General features: G+C 40.4%; 1 long non-coding RNA gene across 2 annotated transcripts in view; it reads right to left on the bottom strand.

Annotated features, from left to right (window-relative positions):
- Nucleotides 1–1,358: 1,358 nt before the first annotated feature.
- The window catches only part of LOC113930240, a 64,908-nt gene continuing 46,507 nt past the window's right edge, over nt 1,359–19,759 (bottom strand). The window contains exon 4 of one of the 2 annotated variants that reach the window (XR_003522494.1): nt 1,359–1,905. This is a non-coding gene — a long non-coding RNA (uncharacterized LOC113930240). Of the gene's footprint in view, nt 1,906–4,458; nt 4,659–19,759 lie in introns of those variants that run through there. The other variant, XR_003522495.1, reaches the window with a different exon arrangement.

Below are 19,759 nucleotides of genomic sequence, written 5' to 3'. Positions count from 1 at the left end.
AGGACTGTCTCTATTATGTATCCATTTATGTATTTGTTATGTTTCCCCCACTAGAATGTAACCTACACAGAATGGCCACTTCGCCTATTTTGTTTGCAGTTATATTCCCAATGCCTCGAACAAAGCCATAGCAGGGGCTCAACAAATACTTGTAGAAAAGATGGAAAGGAGGGGTGCCTGTCTGGCTCAGTCAGTTAAGCATCTGACTCTTGATTTCGGCTCAGGTCAGGCTCTCAGGGTCAGAGTCATGAGAGGGAGCCCTGCGCTCAGCAGGGAGTCTGCCTCTCCCTCTCCCTCTGCCCCTCCCCATTCCCCACTCTCTGCCTCTCTCTCTCTCTCTCTCTCAAATAAATAAATAAAAATTTTTTTTTAAAAGAAGGAAAGGAAAGAGAGAATGGAAGAAAGGAAGGAGGGAAGGCCAGAGGGAGGCAAAATCATTGAGTCCGATCAACTACCCTGTGCATATATATATATATATATATATATATATATATATATATATATATATAGTGCTCAGAGAGGCAAAATAACTTTCCCAAAGGCACCCAGCTCTCCAAGATTCTGCTTTAGAATCTGAGATGTACCCACTAAAACACACTGTTCTTCTTCTCTCCCTCTCCCTCTCCTTCTCTCCAAACCTTCTTTTAGGCTCTACAGGCACATGAAGATGTAACTAACAACGTTGCAGGGGCCTTAATCACTTGACCTTTGAGGGGGGATTAGAGCCTTACCTCAGAAGGCCACAGCCCTGTGGGGGAAGGTGACATTAGGGTCTTCCCAGGCTCCGTCGTATCAGACCACAGAGGCTACTAGTTCTTAGTTTATGTCAAACTATTTGCATTTTCTTGCTTACATGTCCCAGTGTGGTTACATTCAGAGGGTACAGGATGCTGGGGTTTTTCTCTGAGTATCCCACTCCCCTGAAGTTAGGTTTCTAATTGACTCATGGGGTTCCAGTGTCCCAGAGCAGATGGGGCAGCCTGGCCAACTCAGAGAGTGAGAGACTGACTTCAGATGAAAAACTTCTGTTTCTGTGACTAAGGACTTAGTCAGCTACCTGGTTTAGGATGTACTATTTGTCAGAAAGTAGATGTGGAGGAAATATCACTCATTCTGGCTAGAGGGATGGTTTTCAGTGCATTTTTTACTCATGAAATTAAAAAAGAACAGGGTGCCAGTTTAACCTTGTGGTTGAGGTTACGAATGAGAAAGGAAGCTTAAATTGCCCAGGGAGGCCATCCCCTTAGTCAGAGTTTCAGAGCATTCCAGCCTCTTATGTCAACTAAAGCATATTGAGCTTCAATAAAATACCAGAAGGCAAACAGTGTTCTGTTTGGAGATTCTTTATAAGGATAAAATTACTTAAGTAATTAATTGGAAATAACCTTAGCTGATCTTGTCTAAATTTCTAAATCCAAGCTCTACATCAACAATTAAGTATAGGTTTTCTTTAATTTTCAGATCCTTTGCTTTTTTTTTTTTTTCTTCCCATCTTCATCTTCCTCCCTTTCTCCTCTACCCTCAGATCACCATACTTGGGACCTCCCACTAGTGGTCTGAACCTTAGAAAAAAACCACGCTTGACTCCTCAAGGGAGAATTGCAGGGGGTCAGTGGTATCCGAGCCTCTTCTTATTAGATGTTCTTGCAGAAAGTTTGGTGAAAAGAATTAGTTGGCTAGAAGTAGTCTTGGGTTTGGTACGTTTCCAAAATCTGTGCTTTTCCTGGTTGTCATTAGCATAAATATTTGAGAGTCAACAACTGAAAGAATTTGAAAAACGTATTGACTGAAGATTTTTGTCACAGACACTCCATTTCAGCTGGCATCTTTCACTCTTTAAAAGGTCTCTCATTTTAAATAGCACTTTCTTCTTTTGTCCTATTGAATTTCAATTATGTGCGATTCCTGTAGGGAGACACAAAGATGGATATGACACATTTCCTACCCTTGCAGCTGAAACACATGCAAGGAGATAAGATTCAGCCTCGCCAAAAGCTAAACAAGAACACAGGGCTAAAATAATAGTACGAGAAAATATTGAACGAGAAAGGGATCAGGGAGGCCCCGTCTAATTTTCAGGTTCCATCGCAGAAGGAATAGGCCAAAGGAGGCCCGAGGAAAGAAGAACACCTTGGGGGTTGTGGTCAAGAGAGGAGGTGAGGATGGAGAGGAGAATTCAGATCAGAGATTCTTCTGGAAGGAGCTGGAAGACAAAGTTGCAGGGGATGGTATTTTAGGTGAAGCGTATGTGGGCCAACAGGGCCATCACATGACATTGTGCAATACACAACTCAGGGGGCTGCCATTGACGTCATATTCTCTATGCAGGACACAATCGGTGTGTTCAGGGTGGCCATCCTAGGGCAAAAATTGAAGACATATCCCGTACAAAAACCTCTTGTGGGGATAAGAAGTAGACACGCTATCATGATGTAAGTCCTCAGAGGCCAGGGCCTGGGTCTTATTTGTTCAGGGTCTTCGGGGCTTTGTACCATGTCTGGCGAATATGAGGTATTTGATAGGGGCTTCCCAAATGAATGAACTATCCCGCAACCTTGTCCAAATCCCACTAGCTGGACGGTGCAAATCGGGGTGGGATCACAAAATAGCGATCACCTGTATTTCTTTTATAACTCTGGAAAATGTCCTCAGCCCCGGAGCCGTCTCCCTTCCAAGTCACTGCAGCCACTTCTAGGACCTCAAAAGGGTGTTTTACATGTGCTTGTGCCCTGTACTCTCCTATTCTTCCATTCTGTTCTTTATCCAGTGTTTTGAAAGGAGAAGCACCCCAGTCATGCCCACTCTGCAGAGCCACCACCCCCTCTGTGAATATGGTGTATCTGCCCAGGCTTTTTATCTCCAGTGCACCCAAAGCCACTATGGTGGAGGCCACGTTGGCATCATGGTCCCTTCTGACTCCTGGGATTGAGGACTTATTAATTCTATGGAGAAATGGGGAGAGCGGCCCTTTGCCCTCCGGGGTCATACACATAGACACGAAGTTACGTTGCGTGCCTCACGTCGCACACAGCATCCTTAAAACAATGTCTTCAGCTTCTATCTGCCTCAACACTGAGCAGAAGATGAACACCATGCAGCCCTAGCTACCCACCATGCCCATCTTTCTGCTCTCACAAAAGAATACGCACTGGAAAGTGGGGGGGCGGGGTGTATGAGAACATGACATATTTTAGTTTGGCTGGAGCAAAAGGCACGTCCAGGTGAACAAGGGAGAAAGTTGGCCCCAACAGAAACTGAATTAAACAGTAATAATGAATGAGTATGAACCCCTAAACACTAGTGGAAAACCATTTAAAAGTTATTTGAGGAGGAGCCATAGCTTTATCATTAAGTATGGAGAAAAACATTATTATGACTGCTTAAAGATATAATGAAGTGTAGGCAGAATAGGACAGTGGAGTTACACAGGCCTAGGTTCGAGTCTCAGGGACCTTGGTTAGGTCATTTAACCTCAGGGACTCTTAGTTTCCTCATCTGTAAAATAGACATACCCATGTCTCATGATCTTTTATGAGAATAATGTTCATTAAATGCCTAGCACAAAACCTGGCACATAGTAAATACCTAAGACAATGGTCGCAAAAAGTAGTGTATTAAAAGGTATTCTCACTTCTAGGGTAATCACGCATCAGGGACCCCCAAAGGTAGCCAAACAATAAATAAACAAAATCATAGAGGAGACCGATGGCCCTGATATTAACTAGGGAACCAGTTTGGTTAATTAATTCACAACCTGGTGGTAGCACCTGTTTTTCTTCCATAAACCCCAAGAGGAGGGAAGGTGGGGAGCGACTGGTGGTAGAAGATTAAGGATCAGTAGCAGTTTGGGACAAGGGTGGTGATCTTTTGAGTGGAAACTCCTTGTCCCGAACCTTCTGCACCATACCCTTAAGGTGACTCCTCATTACCCAGAGTTTACTTTGGATACAAAATGACTCAAGGCTGTTACTCCACGGGGCATTCTGTGCATTTCAACCAAAGAGTTCATGTGGAAGCTGGGCACTGGGCATCTATCTCTAGGTGTGGCTTATATCTGCTCATCCACCATCTTTTTTAAGCACTCTTTTCCCTGAATCCAGAAAGCCATGGATTCCAGAACAGTTTCCACTTCCCAAGAATATTTAAGCTCTTTGAAGGTCAACTTCTACCTTATCAAATACCTTGCAATTATTCTAGAATGGGTGACAACACTCTCTTTCCAGGATTGTGTTTGCAAGCCCAGAGGTTCCTGAAGAGACTTGACAATGGCCTATTTTCTACCTGCTGGCATTGCTTCCAGTGATAGAAAGAAGAAAACTTATTTTAAAATGCGTGTTTGCAAATCTTGGCCATTTTGTAATCCGTGGTGCCTTTAAGAATCATTCATATCAGGTGGCACCAGAGGAAGACGTTTCTTGATGTTGTCTACTTCCCTGAAAGACACAAAACCCACCAAATCTTGTCTCAGTGATCACAGTGTGGGATATCTGACTCCGGAATAGAGTAATAAGACCATGCCAGGTCCGGGGGGACTGGATTAAGATTTAGGGAACTGGTTCTCCATTCTCTCCACACACATCTTGTAGCTTTGGAGAAGGGAGTTTCCAGGAGCCTTCTCACAGCATATGACACCGACTGCTCATCTTGGACCAGGAGAGCTAAGGAAACAAAGAACTTGATAAGAGCTTCAGACTAACAAAGTTGCCCGCCAGTGATGCTCAAACATGTAGTCCTCATGAATACAAATGTGAGAGCCAATATTTCTGACATTTCAGGAGCCTGGGAAATGCCAGTGGCTTTTGACTCTCTGAGGCAGGGCTTCCTCTGAGGAAGTGCTCCTGAAGCGACAAGTGTTTTCTTTTCCACTGCCTGAAGGTCAAACCAAATCACTTCTTCCTCAAGTAGATCTCACTTTCACAGTCTCATAAAATGGCCGAGTTAGAATGTGTCTTGGTTGATGAAGTCAGTTGAGGGTGTGAAGCTGACTCAGGCTTACCCGAGTTCCCCTGTTTATTCAGTACCAGAAATATTTGAATCAGAGCTGACCTTAAAATAGCAACTCTTTGAAAAAGGGCTCAGTACTGACTCCTGAGAACCTCCTGTAGCCTCCCGTCTTACTTTTACATTCCAGGGATCACTGCTTAGAAAGTCTATGATGATATATCCCTCGTGTCTCATATTTTCATTTTCACTGATGAACCTTATTATGCCACATAAAATTCTAAAATTCATGAGGGCTAATGAGAATACCTTAAGTCCCTTTGCTCCCTGAGAGAATGTTATGGCAGATTATTTTTTTCTCAGTTGAAGCGTTTTGTTTTTAAAAAATTATTTTATTGAGGGGCGCCTCGCTGGCTCAGTCGGTAGAGCATGGGACTCTTGTGCTCAGGGTCATGAGGTCAAGCCCCACATTAGGCATAGAGCTTACTTTAAAAAGAAAGAAAAAAAGAAAAGAAAGAAAGAAAGAAAGAAAGAAAGAAAGAAAGAAAGAGAAAGAGAGAGAGAGAGAAAGAAAGATGATTTGATATTTTTATGCATTACAAAATTATCTCCATGATAAGTCTAGTTACCATCTGTACCATACAAAGTTATTACAATCTTGTTGCTATGTTTCTTATGCTGTACATCCCCATGACTTATTTAACTTATAAGTGGAAGTTTGTACCTCTTAATCCCCTTCACCTATTTTGCCCATCCCCCAATCCCTCCCGCCTCTGGTAACCAACAGTTTGTTTCCTGTATCTATGGGTGTTTCTGTTTTGTTTGTTCATTGGTTGTGTTTTTTAGATTCCAGATATGAGTGAAATCATATGGTATTTGTCTTTCTCTGATTTATTCCACTTATCATAATATCCTCTAGGTCCATCCATGTTGTAGCAAATGGCAAAATTTCCTTCTTTCTATGGCTCAGTAATATTCCATTGTCTATATATACCACACTTTCTTTGTCCATCTACCTACTGATGGACACCTAGGTTGTTTCCATGTCTTGGCTATTGTAAATAACACTGCAATGAACATAGTGGGGCATATATCTCTTTGAATTAGTGTTTTTGTTTTCTTCAGATAAATACCCAGAAGCGGAACTACTAGATAGTATGGTAGTTCTATTTTTAAATTTTTGAGGAACCTCTATATTGTTTTCCAGAGTGGCTGCACCAATTTATATTCTTGCCAGCAGTGCACAAGGATTCTCTTTTCTCCACACCTGGGGTTTTTTGTCTTTTTTTTATAATAGCCAATCTGACAGGTTTGTAAGTGGTGTTTCACTATGGCTTTGATTTGCATTTGCCTGATGATTAGTGATGTGGAGCATCTTTTTAGGTACCTGTTGGCCACCTGTGTCTTCTTTGGAAAAATGTCTGTTCAAGTCCTCTGCCCATGTTTTAATCAGGTTGTTTGGTTTTCTTTTATATTAAGCTGTGTAAGCTCTTTATATATTTTTATATATATTTATATATTTTGGATATTAACCCCTTATCGGATGTATGATTTGCAAATATCGTCTACCATTCAGTAGGTTGCCTTTTCGTTTTGTTGATGGTTCCCTTCACTGTGCAAAAGATTTTCCGTTTGATGTAGTCCCATTTATTTATTTTAGCTTTTGTTGTCCTTGCCTGAGGAGACTGGTCCAAAAAGTATTGCTTATGTCATAGAGCTTACTGCCTATGTTTTTTTGCTAGGAGTACTATGGTTTCATGTCTTGCATTCAAGTCTTTAGCCCATTTTGAATTAAGTTTTGTGTAGGGTGTAAGATAGAGGTTCAGTTTCATTCTTTTGCATGTAGCTTTCCAGTTTTCCTGACCATTTATTGAAGAGGTTCTTTTCCCCATTGTCTCCTTCGTCATAATTGTCTGGGCTCTCTATTCTATTCCACTGATCCGTGCATCTGTTTTCATGCCAGTCCCATACTGTTTTGATTACTATAAGTTTTTAGTACAGTTTGAACCAGCTCTGTTCTTCTTTCTCATGATTGGTTTGGCTATTCAGGGTCCTTTGTGGTTCCATACAGATTTTAGGATTCTTTTTTCTAGTTCTGTAAGGAATTTTGCTGGTATTTTGGTGGGGATTGCAATGAATCTGTAGATTGCTTCAGCTAGTATGAACATTTTAACAATATTAATTCTTCCAATCCATGAGCATAGCATATGTTCCCATTTATTTGTGTTGTCTTCAATTTCTTTCATCAATGTCTTACCATTTTCAGAGTACAGATTTTTCGCCTCCTTGATTAAATTTATTCCTAGGTATTTTATTCTTTTCAGTGTAATTGTTTTCTTAATTTCTCTTTCTGAAAGCTTGTTATTAGTTGTATAGAAATGCAACTGATTTCTGTCTGTTAATTTTGTATCCTGTGACTGTACTGAATTTTATCTCCTGCACTGGGATACTTAGAAATTGGCCTGCCTGAATATTTTTGATTGATAGATATTTGAAGTACAAAACTCTTCATTAAAGTTTTTCAGATAACAAGAATGCCATATTATTTTCTTGTCACTTTATGTCCTGTGATCAAACCAATTTTGATCATTCTAACTATGCCATTATGCCATTGATTCTCAAACCTCTCTTAAGGTCCAATTGGCTGCTATAATTTTCCACTTGAATGGTTCATAGAAGCCCCAAACTCAGTGAGACTAAAAGATAATTCAAACCTATTCTGCCTTCTGTCTCCATCTTAGTTAATGACACAATAACTGTCAATCTTCTTAAATCGGAGAGGCATTTATTCTCATGTCTCCATCTTATTCATTCTTAGTGTGCAACTGGTCACTGTATACTGCAGATTCTCTTGCAGGAATGTCCCTCAAATTCGTCTACATCCTCCCTGTCTGGGTTCAGAGACTCATATCCTTTCTTGGACAGCTTCAGCAGCCTCCCCCCGCAGAGCCCTCTTGCTACCTTCCTCTCCTAAAGAGTCCAAGACCCACATCTCATCATGTCACTTCCTTGCTCTGAAACTTCAGGCTGTTGGAAGATCAAAATTCAGACTCCTTGGCTTAGTACTCACAGTTCTTCTTAGCCTGGTCCCAACCACCTCTACAGCCTAATGTCCCACCAAGTCACACACACCCCCCACCATCCCCTAGACTTTAGCCATGATCAGTTTTTCACCACTCTAAAAATAGGACTAACCCACTTTCCACACTTACCTTGGCTTGGCTCATTCCCTCTCTCTCAAATGCTTCCCCGCTCCCATCTTGGCTTAGCCAAATGCTACTCATTCTTCAATACCCATTTCAAATATATCCTCCCAGGAGAGGCCTTCCTTGATCTGTTCCCTGGCCCCACCCAAAGTTAATGGCTCCACTGTCCACATTGCCTCAACATTTTATTCACTTTACAATAATTGAACTCTCACCCACTATATGTGAGTGCCTTGCAAGAGGTTCCCTGTCTTGTAATTCATTTTGTCCTTGGTACTCGGTAGCATCTGATAAATGGATTAATGGGTGGAGGGATGGGTTGAGTAGTAAAGTTTAAATGTAGGAGCAGGGGCAGACATTGGAGAGAAGGTACAGTAAGAAAATGGAGAAAGGGCAAAGGAAATCAGAAATCATGCCCCCTCATTCATACACTTCTAATCTTTTATTCAACTCATCCTTTTTCCTTCAAAGGCTGTTATAATGAATATCGATCTTCCTAATAGTCCCATGTCCTTCAACGCAATCTAAGAAGTTGGGAGGTTGAATTTATTTTCCAACTCTGCTTGCTAAATCTATGAAAAACATTCTTCTACAGTTTATTAGCAGAAATTTTATTGCCCTGTATAAATTTTATAGCAAACAACAGTACTATCAGCAACTTCCTCTTCTAGTCAAGATGGAATAACGGGTAGAAGATTTATCCTCCCATCTTAAACAACTAAGGAATTGGACAAAATACATAAAGCAATGGTTATCAAGGCATTGGATAGCAGACAAATACAGACAGTGATTCCTGAAAGACAAGAAACAAGGAGGTGAGTCCTATGATTGCCCCTGCTTACTGCTTGGAGAAGGTGTCTGGGTCACAGTGCAAGAAAGGGGAGTTCAGGGACGGGGCAGAAGACTCCTTGAGTTGAAGTGAAGGAGTTGAGAATCTGGGGAGATCAAGGCAACTAGAAAAGAGAGCTGTACAGAGAAAAAATTCTCTGAAACTTTTGGAGGTGACGGCTATGTCCATTATCTTGATCGTGAAGATGGTTTCACATGGAAATACACATGTGAAAACTTACCACATTGTGTACTTTAAATATGTGCAGTATATTTAATGTGAATTACACCTCAATAAAACCACTAAACATACAGCAATTATATGATAGAAGTATGGAGTTTCTATAGATAATTCTTTTCTGTTCTGCTTTGAATCAATGATATATCATACATAGTTCACGTAGATGGCCATTGAGTCATTGATTTGAAAGGTTTTTAATTGAAGTGCAAATAACTCACAAATTAAAAAAAGCTAAACATCCAATTGTTAACAAAAAAGAAAAACAAAAATCACATAGCAAGGTAAAACATAGGCAGTGAGACAAAAATAAACTGGAAGGGGGATGGAAAGTTCGCCACTTCTGTCCCAGAGGAAACCTGGGGATAGAGGGAACTACTCCTCCACGAGCATCTCTCAGCTCACGGGAATGGGCACGGCCCCAATCTGACTCAAGCTGGGTAATCTCTGGAAAAAAAAAAAAAAAGATCGGTGTTTTTCACAGATTTTTCTCTTTCATATGAACGGATAACCCAACTTTACAGACAAGCAGATTGAGAAGCCTGGCTAATTCCCCCAATCACAAGTACGGTTAGGAAGAAAAGGAGAAATTAAAACCACATGAGTATTCAATCTAATTTGCTAGGTAAAGTACTTGAACTCATGTGAAACTTCCTTGTTCTGGAATAGCAGGTGTTCACCAAAGTGGAGGGAGTATCTACAAACACACTTAAAGGACAAAGACTGCAGCAGAATTAGCAGTGAGTATATTCGCACACATTTTTAGGCCAATGGGATCATGAGACAGCACTGGAATCAAGCAGAGCATACTTAGAATTACTATATTTTTCCTAATGGCCTCACCATAATCTGCAGTCACTTCAGGCTGGGGTAGGGGGACAGAGGTATGTGTGTGGTTGGGCAATGCTATGCAAGTTTTATTTTTTCTTTCATTCTTTTTGTATGTTTTCCCACACAGGGCTCATAGCCCTTTACAAGACTGAGGTTCTATTCGTTTGTGTTCTTTGAAAAACCAGTTGTGGAAAATTTTGGTTCTCATTTTTCCCGTTGTTCTATCCAACATCCACTAGGTATTTGGCTTTCCTTGGGATGCTCCAAGAAGCCTGATCACAGGCATAGATACCAGATGAAGGATGGTATTTGCTTGTGAGAAACAGTGTGACTAGAAACAATTTTTTTAGAAATACTCTAGGAGACTTCAGTATTGTTTCATTTGCTTTCTTTGCTTGAGAGATGATCAGAATGATAATCAGAAATAATTCTCTATCAGGGCAGATCATGCAGAAAAGGTTGATCAAAATCGGGATGTTGATTTGGTTTGTGCCAAGTTGTGCTTGGAACTGTTGGAGATATACAGGAGAGTAAGCCCCAGACCTTGCTTTCAAGAAGTCAGTAACCTATTAAAGATGAAATGACCAGTAGACAAATGGCTGGAACGCAAAACAGAGTTCAAGTAGAGACCTAAGGCTGGGTTGGCAGATTTCAGCTGGAGAAGAATTTTGGGTTCTCCCCATCTTTTGCAGGCACCAGGCAAATCATTTCAAAGTGAACCCTAGGGCCGCCATCACAGGTATCCGGAAGTCACAAAATGGCTTCCAGATCAGACCAGCAGGCTGGGTTGTTGGGATCCTGGGTGTTGTGGCAGATTATTAAAAATCATGCCTACCTGTGACCATGCCCCTTTACAATGTGAGTTTGCCACTTTTCCCTTCAAGAGGTGACACTTCTTTCCCCTCCTCTTGAATATGGACTGATCTTGTGACTTGTTTTGATCACTCAAATGGGTCAAACTCACATCACATGAGCAAGCCTCGTTCAACATAATGAGTACTTCCTAATCCAGGTCTTCCTGAATCCCCCACCCCACCCCCAAATTTGCTCAGCCTTCAATTGTTTTAAGGTGTCACTTCCTTTGCTACCCTCCACTGTCAAGAATGTGCTGTCTCTCTTGCATCTAGGTGTGGCCTTGTGATTAGTTCTCATTACTGGAAGTGCAGGGAAGTGAAGTGTCACCTTCGGGTTGAGGCATTAAGAGGTGGTGGGCCTTCTCTGTGTTCCTACCACCCCCCCCCCCCCCGCCTGTAAGGAAATGTCCTGGGATAACTATGAAGCCATGTAAAGATCGTGGGGCTCAGAATGAAAGGAGTTGAATCCCTGGATTATTGCTTGGAGCAGAGTCCCCTGTCAGCTGGTATTACATGTGATGTGCCTAAGAAAAATGTATTGCATCAAGTTACTGAGATACTGAGATTGTTTTGAACAGCAGTTCATAAAACCAGTTGTGTGCTGATAAACGTTTAGCAACTGGATCTCCAAGTGAAACAAAACAAAACGAAACTCCAATTTGTAATTTGCTGATTTCCATGGTACAAATACTGCCACCGTGGCTGATTTCCAGCTACCAAAGTGAGGTCCCTGAACATAGAGTTGGGAAGCGATGCTAACCATTGGCTTTTGTGAGTCTGTATGAACTAACTCCAGAACACCACATGCATAACCTACCCTGGCTAGTTTACTCTGCCATCTTTTTTTTTTTTAAGTTATTTATTTGAGAGGGGGAGACAGAGAGAGAGAGAGAGAGAACACAAGCAGGGGGAGGGGCAGAGGGAGAGGAAGAAGCAGGCTTCCCTCGGAGCAGGGAGCCCGATGCCGCGCTCGATTCCAGGACCCTGGGATCCTGACCAGAGCCGGAGGCAGACACTTAACCGACTGAGCCACCCAGGCGCCCCTTACTCTGCCATCTTGAATGCAGACTGGGTTTGGTGAGAATCCAGTCAGTCCGTCACGTGGAGCCACAGACTGGATAAAGCCTGGGTCACCCTACAACCCTGACGACACTTGCTGCCTACATTGGCCTAGGACTTAAGGGTTTAGTTACTGAGATTTGAGGATTGTTTGTTAAAAGAAATTCAGTACCTCTTTAGAATCTGGCACAGTGCCTGGCACGTGGCAGGCATCCATAAATGTCTGCAGAAGTGAACTCTCAAAGCAAGTTCTTTTATGAAATTTGCATAATGTTCAAGCCTCGTATCCATTTTTTGGTGTTATTCTTAAGAATGCAGACTAGGAATGTTCAAAGTCCAAACAGTCAAATTAGCTTCTCATAATGTATATGTGAAATATATGCAAATACATATTATAAATATAAACATAATAATTTTCTTCTTTTCATCACATTTATTATGTGCTAACAAGATAGTCAACGTTAGAGAGATATATATCAGGTTGATACATATATGCTTATGATCACTATTCTTTAAAGTTATTTTGCCCAAAGCAGATACATATCTTGGCTTTCTAGCTGGGTCTCAGCACTCTCATCTGTAAAGTGAGGGCTGTGAATTGCTGACATCCCTCAATCTAAGAGAGCTGAAAAGGCAATATTTTTATTTCTTTAAATTTTTTAATTTTTTTAAGTAGGCTCCACGCCCAGCATGGAGCCCAACACGGGGCTTGAACTCACAACCCTGAGATCAAGACCTGAGCTGAGATCAGGAGTCAGATGTCTACCAATTGAGCCACCCAGGGTCTCTGAACAGGTAATATTTTTAAAAAGGAACTTCTATAATATGCTCTAGAGTTAATTTTCTCATTTTTTAGTTTCTTCCCGGCTGTGAAGTTGTTTTGAAAATAGGACCTTAAAATAAACAGAGAAACCAACAAAACTAGGTCCTTGTACTATTGGAAAGGAGCCCAAAGACTTTAAACATATCTTAAGTGTGCACAGTGCAGAACAGAGGGCAAGCTGATTGTCAAATTTCTGTAGAGGGAATTTTTTTTAGCTATAAACCTTCCAGCAAATGGCATCAGGATTTGGATTGAAAAACCGTCCATATTTGCCCTTTCATTCAAATGTTTTCCTTAATGTGATGTACAACTTTGGAAATGCATACATCAACTGAGATACATATATACATATTACAGGTTAAAAATTTTCTTCAATTCTGTTTAGTCTTGGAACTCATTAAAATGTGAATACTGATAAACCATGGGCTGTGTGTAGATCCACTCACTGAAAAGGGAGAAAAGGACATTTCTACGAAGAGATCAAACATAAGCTGGAATGGTACTTTTACCAGAGGCCATATAAGCCACACTACAGACATAAGTTGCCCCAAAAATCCTCTTACACTGCAAAGTTGCAGAAAATGTAGTTTGTGCCGTTTGTTCAAAAATGTCATCTTGAAATTTGAGTCTGTGTTCTCTTTAACAAGCCTGAAAAACGTGGATTTAAGCTATTTTCCTACATTTCTGATTCAGAGTTCTAAAACATATAATAAATACTAGTTGCTAAAGAATTGTATTAACTTAAAAATAGCCATCCTGTAGGAAAGGACAAAATGGGAATACACTTTGCTTATTCCTCAATATGAAAGCTCAGATTTAGACAGAACACTCCTTGCATCTGAGCTGAATTCAAATGGGAAAAAACCAATTTGCCAAAAGAATTAAATACCTCAAAAACTCATAACACTGTTGACCATTTAACTTTGACTCAACCGCCAAACACACAGGACACTTAAACTTCTAAAGGAAATTTCAGGGCAAGGAACAAAATTTAGGGCATGTGAGTTCAGCCGTCCTTGGCTTATGGGTGAAATCCTCCTTGGTGGCTGCTTTCATAATGGCTACAGCTCACCAAGCTCTGCTGGGGTAAAAATGTCCAGGCTTATCATCTCTGTACCAAAACAAGTCTTTGTTTAAACAGCAATTTGGAGTGGCAATTTTTTCAAAGTGGATAATATTCAACTTACTCCTTTTGGTCACATATTATGTTCTTTTCTTTTATGAATGGCAATGAATTATTTAGCTATTTATACCTTGGTGACACACTCTCACTCTGTTTCCAATTACTGGTCTGTTTCAACTCACTTATGTTTGCTATTTTCTAGAAAAGTATTCTCTGCAAATAGACTTGCACCAAACACTATGGTTCTTGTAGCACCCACCATAAGGCCATATGAAGGTCTTGAGCACCTTATGACACTCTTTGAAGCTTCTATAACTAAACCAATCCATACTAAACAGAGTCCTATGGGGCACCTGGGTGGTTCAGTCATTAAGCGTCTGCCTTCGGCTCGGGTCATGATCCCAGGGCCCTGGGATCGAGCCCTGCATCGGGCTCCCTGCTCTGTGGGAAGCCTGCTTCTTCCCTCTCCCACTCCCCCTGCTTGTGTTCCCTCTCTCCCTGTCTCTCTCTCTGTCAAATAAATAAATAAAATCTTTAAAAAATAAATAAATAAAATAAAATAAAATTTAATGCTCTATGTCATGGAACACTACATCAAAAACTAATGTTGTACTGTATAACATAATAAAATCAAATTCAATTTTAAAAAATTTAATGCCATATGACCTTTTGACCAAACATAGGATCAGAACCACTCCCACAAAAGGGATATGCTATTGAAGACTGCGGACAGGCCCCGGGGAAACATGCTTTCCAGGGAACTGAGGAGATGGATGCAGAGAACATCCAGGGACATGCGCACACTCAGTCTATTTTTTCCCCTAAATGAGCATAGGGTCCTACTGATGCTAAGTTTAGTCAAGAGTCACTTGCCTATCTACTCTCCAGCTGGCCTCCAACGTTCTAGGGTATGTCCAAATATTTCCCTCTAAGGACATACATGATTTGCATAAATTCTTCTTCAGTGATACTGCAGTGAAGTTAAAAAAGGTTTCCCAGATCAAAAAAGAAAACAAACAAAACACCTCAACTTTGCATGTTCAATGTCACTTGCAGCTTTCAAGGGATGCTGGGGTGGAGGCTGGAAGGATAACTTCACAAGATAGGCTGAACCTGCCCTTGTTCTCTTTGGCCACCTTGCTTCCAAGATGATTCTATATTCTTCCCTAAATAAACTAGGTATTTAATCTAATCACAGTGGGTGTGTGGGTGTGTGTGTGTGTGTGTGTGTGTGTGTGTGTACACATTCATGCACACTCACACCATATGGTTTCTTCCAACAGTTGCACTGAAATCTGCAACTGTCATTCAGAACCTCCTTTATGTATCATAAATGAGATTTAACATTTGAACATTTGGCTAAATTGAAGGAAGAGAGGGATGGTGGGAACAATGGGTAGAAATGCAATGTATTAGAAAAGCACAAGAACATTATAATGAATTTAAGTTAAAAAGAGGGCACCATTCTGGATAATAATGACCAACTGAACACACACATTACATCTGCCATAGAGCCACAAGGGCAAAGAGAAGTGAGGGAAGACAACAGCAATAAAATTTTGGAAGCTGGAAAATGGATGGATAAGTGGTTGATGGACTTAAGAGGTTCAACTCAGCTGAATTCTAAGCCAGCAGTGGGGAAAGCCGAGAAACAACCCATTTTGCACCTGAGAATTCCCTAAGAGCTCAGGGATTGGGAGCAGCCGTAGAAATGGCAGCCAAGGTAAGGCGAAAAACAGGAGGCTTCATTGAAAATCTGTGTTAAGAAGTTAGGTCCCAAAGTGTCTCCTTCACTCCAAACAGCCAAGAGACACAGATTCTACCTCATGTTAGCAGAAGACTGAAGTTTTATTCATTGAGTGAATGAGGACAGCAAATCTCCTGACCAGGAAACACCAGGTACAGCAGATGCTAGAAATACTAAAATAACCATAAGGAGAATAAGGGAAATTTCACATACTAACCGTTGACTCGGCCAGCGTTCTTTTCCCAATCTGCTTTTCAAATGCTGGCAAAAGATGGTAAGGGTCCTCCCTTGGGAATCTGACCAGTTCAGAGGAAAAATATATTAACATTGAGCATTTCCTAATGAAACAGATCAGGCAGATCACCCTACAGTGCTTCCCACAATTGAAAAACCTACTCATGTGTCCAAAGCTTTATAATGTACTCAGACATTCAAGGGTCACCAGATACAAGAGAACACGAAACAAAGTGAACAAAACAACCGAACAGAAAATAGGAAGAAACAAACTTTGCAGGGAGAAGAAAACTGCTTTTAAAAAAGGATTATTTATGTCCTCAGAGAGACAAAATATTATGTCCATAAAACAGGAACAAGTTGATATGAAAAAAGAACGTTCAGAATACCCAGAGAGTTGAAGAACTATTGGAAATAAAATTAAAATTCAATAAAAGATTAGGAAGATAAAGTTGAGAACATCTCTCAAAAAAAAAAAAAAGAGCAGAGTAAAAGTATATGATTAAAAACAGAAGAAAAAAACATAAGGCACAATTCAGAAGATCCAGATTTGAATAATGTGAGTTCATTTTATAGAAGGGAATTGGGAATATTATTTTAAATCATTTGCTGAGGTAGTCTTATGAATTCTTAAGTTTTATAAATTGTTTCTTTTCAAGTTTTAGCTATTTTCTTATTTATAGCTTATTTATAGTTTTCTAAAAGTAGTGGGGGAATGTGTACAGTTTAAGAGGCAAATAGGTCTATAAGACTTACAAAGAGTAATAGTTGTCCCTTTCTCCCATTCCTGTGTTCCACAAACAAAAGGCAGGGAAAAACAGAAAGGAAGACATCACCAGTAAAAGAATTCCAGAACACTTCCCAAAATTGAAAGATTTGAATTTCCAGTTTGAAAGAGCTCGTCGTAATGGAGAAAAATAGGTCCACATCAAGGCAGGGTTTTAAATCACTTGGGACAAAGAAAAAAATCTTTCCAGAGACACAGAGAGAGAGATGAAAAACACCCCAGCTTTTATATAAAGGATCATGAATCATTATGGCATTTTATTTTTCCACAGCAATGCTGGAAGCTAGAAAACAATGGAACAATGCCATCAAAACTTGAAGGAAAAATCATTTCCAACCTAGAATTCTACATTCAGTGAAACTATGAATTAAGTGTAAGAGCAAAATAAAACACCTATAGTCTCAAACATTTCACCTCCCATGCCCTCTTTCTTGGGAAACTACTGGGGGAGGTGCTCACCAAAAAAGACAGTAAACCACAAAAAAGGAAAATACAAGAAAAGGCAGTAGGAGAACCAAGTGAAGAAGAAGGCACAAAAGAATACCGAATATGGTAGTGAAGGGAGAGTCTAGGATGACTGTTCAGCGGGCCTAGGGAGCAAGCTGTCCATATTTAAGATCAGAAGTCTTGGAAGAGACTTCTCTGAAAAAAAGAAGAAACTGATAGAGTATCTAATGTATTCAAACTTACTGAGAGGAAAAATAGAGAAGAGTCTGGGGGTGAAGTATTCGTAGGTACGTAGAAAACTAAACAAACAGAAAAAAATTATCTATTCCAGGGAAAACAAAAAGTTATGCAATAAAAAAAAAAAGTGGTCATAGTCTACTTCATGACGTAGCTGTGACTAGCATTCATGACACAGCCGTAGTAATTAAACACAGAATATTGTTCCAGTTGTTCAATACAGCTACACTAGGAGAACAGGGGATGGAAAGTGTCCTTGTATGAGATGGTAGGGGGACAACTTTAGCACTGAAAAATCAAGAAGTAGCAGTGTAAGGATTTCATTTAGAAAAAGGGAGACAGAATGGCTGGCTCCATTTGGCGGAGCATGCAACTCTTGATCTCAGGGTTGTGAATTCGAACCCCATGCTGGGCGCAGAGTTTACTTTTTGAAAAGAGATTAAAGAGGTCACGTACCGAATGGAGCACTGGGTGTTATACGCAAACAATGAATCATGGAACACTACATCAAAAACTAATGATGTAATGTATGGTGACCAACATAACATAATAAAAAATAAGGGAAAAAAAAGAGAAAAAAAGGGGGGAAGCAAATACCAAACGAAAGAAGGAAAGAAGTTGAAGGGGGCTGTCTCTGGGGACTGGGAAATGCTGGGGGAGGGGAGAGTAGAGGGGAAGAGGTCAGGTACAGCTGTCCTCCACAAGTCTTATAGACCTATGTGCCTCTTAAACTATGTATATTCCCACACAACTTCTAGAAAATTAAACTATAAATAAGAAAAAAGAAACAACTAAAACCTTTTTTAAAAGAAATAATTCATAAAACTTAAGAATTCACAAGAATATCTCCGCAAATGATTTAAGGTACTTCAATTTTTTTCTACAAAATTAACACAAGGTTATTGATTAGGATGTGTGCAAATTAGGTGACAAAAATGCCACAGTTTAAGAAAAGAGTATATGGGAAATGCAGCATACTAGAACAGATAAAACAAGATTACATTTTTTGATGCAGAAGAATGAAACTCGACCATTCTCTAACACCATTCACAAACACCATTCACAAACATAAACTCAAAGTGGATGAAAGACCTCAATGTGAGACAGGAATCCATCAAAATCCTAGAGGAGAACATAGGCAGTAACCTCTTTGACATCGGCCACAGCAACTTCTTTCAAGATACATCTCCAAAAGCTACTGAAACAAAAGCAAAAATGATCTTTTGGGACTTCATCAAGATAAAAAGCTGCTGCACAGCAAAGGAAACAGTCAACAAAACAAAGAGGCAGCCCACAGAATGGGAGAAGATATTTGCAAATGACACTACAGATAAAGGGCTGGTATCCAAGATCTATAAAGAACTTCTCAAACTCAACATTCAAAAAACAAATAATCAAGTCAAAAAGTGGGCAGAAGATATGAAAAGACACTTCTCTGAAGAAGACATACAAATGGCTAACAGACACATGAAAAAATGTTCATCATCATTAGCCATCAGGGAAATTCAAATCAAAACCACACTGAGATACCACCTTACACCAGTTAGAGTGGCAAAAATGGACAGGGAAAGAAACAACAAATGTTGGAGAGGTTGTGGAGAAAGGGGAACCCTCTTACACTGTTGGTGGGAATGCCAGTTGGTACAGCCACTTTGGAAAACAGTGTGGAGGTGCCTCAAAAAATTAAAAATAGAGCTACCCTGTGACCCGGCAATTGCACTACTTGGTATTTACCCCAAAGATACAGATGTAGTGAAAAGAAGGGGCACCTGTACCCCAATGTTCATAGCAGCAATGTCCACAATAGCCAAACTGTGGAAAGAGCCGAGATGCCCTTCAACAGATGAATGGATCAAGAAGATGTGGTCCATATACACAATGGACTATGACTCAGCCATCAGAAAGGATGAATACCCAACTTTTACATCCACATGGATGGGACTGGAGGAGGTTATGCTGAGTGAAATAAGTCAAGCAGAGAAAGTCAATTATCATCTGGTTTCACTTATTTGTGGAACATAAGGAACAGCATGGAGGACATTAGGAGAAGGAAGGGAAAAATGAGGGGGGGGAATCGGAGGGAGAGACGAACCATGAGAGACTATGGACTCTGAGAAACAAACTGAGGGTTCTAGAGGGGAGGGGGTGGGGGGGCGGGTCAGCCCGGTGATGGGTATTAAGGAGGGCACGTACTGCACGGAGCACTGGGTGTTATACGAAAACAGTGGATCGTGGATCACCACATCAAAAACTAATGATGTACTGCATGGTGACTAACATAACATAATAAAATTTAAAAAAAAAGATTACGTTTTTTGGCTATTTGTCCACTAGATTAACTTACTAAATGAGAAGTTTAGCTTAAGGTTAATAAGACCCAACAGAAGTAAACTATTGAAAACAA

The sequence above is a fragment of the Zalophus californianus genome, chromosome X (genome assembly GCF_009762305.2).
Source record: "Zalophus californianus isolate mZalCal1 chromosome X, mZalCal1.pri.v2, whole genome shotgun sequence".
NCBI classification, from domain to species: domain Eukaryota; kingdom Metazoa; phylum Chordata; class Mammalia; order Carnivora; family Otariidae; genus Zalophus; species Zalophus californianus.
Note: the sequence above shows the minus strand (reverse complement) of the source record. Positions and strands in the feature narration are given on the sequence as shown.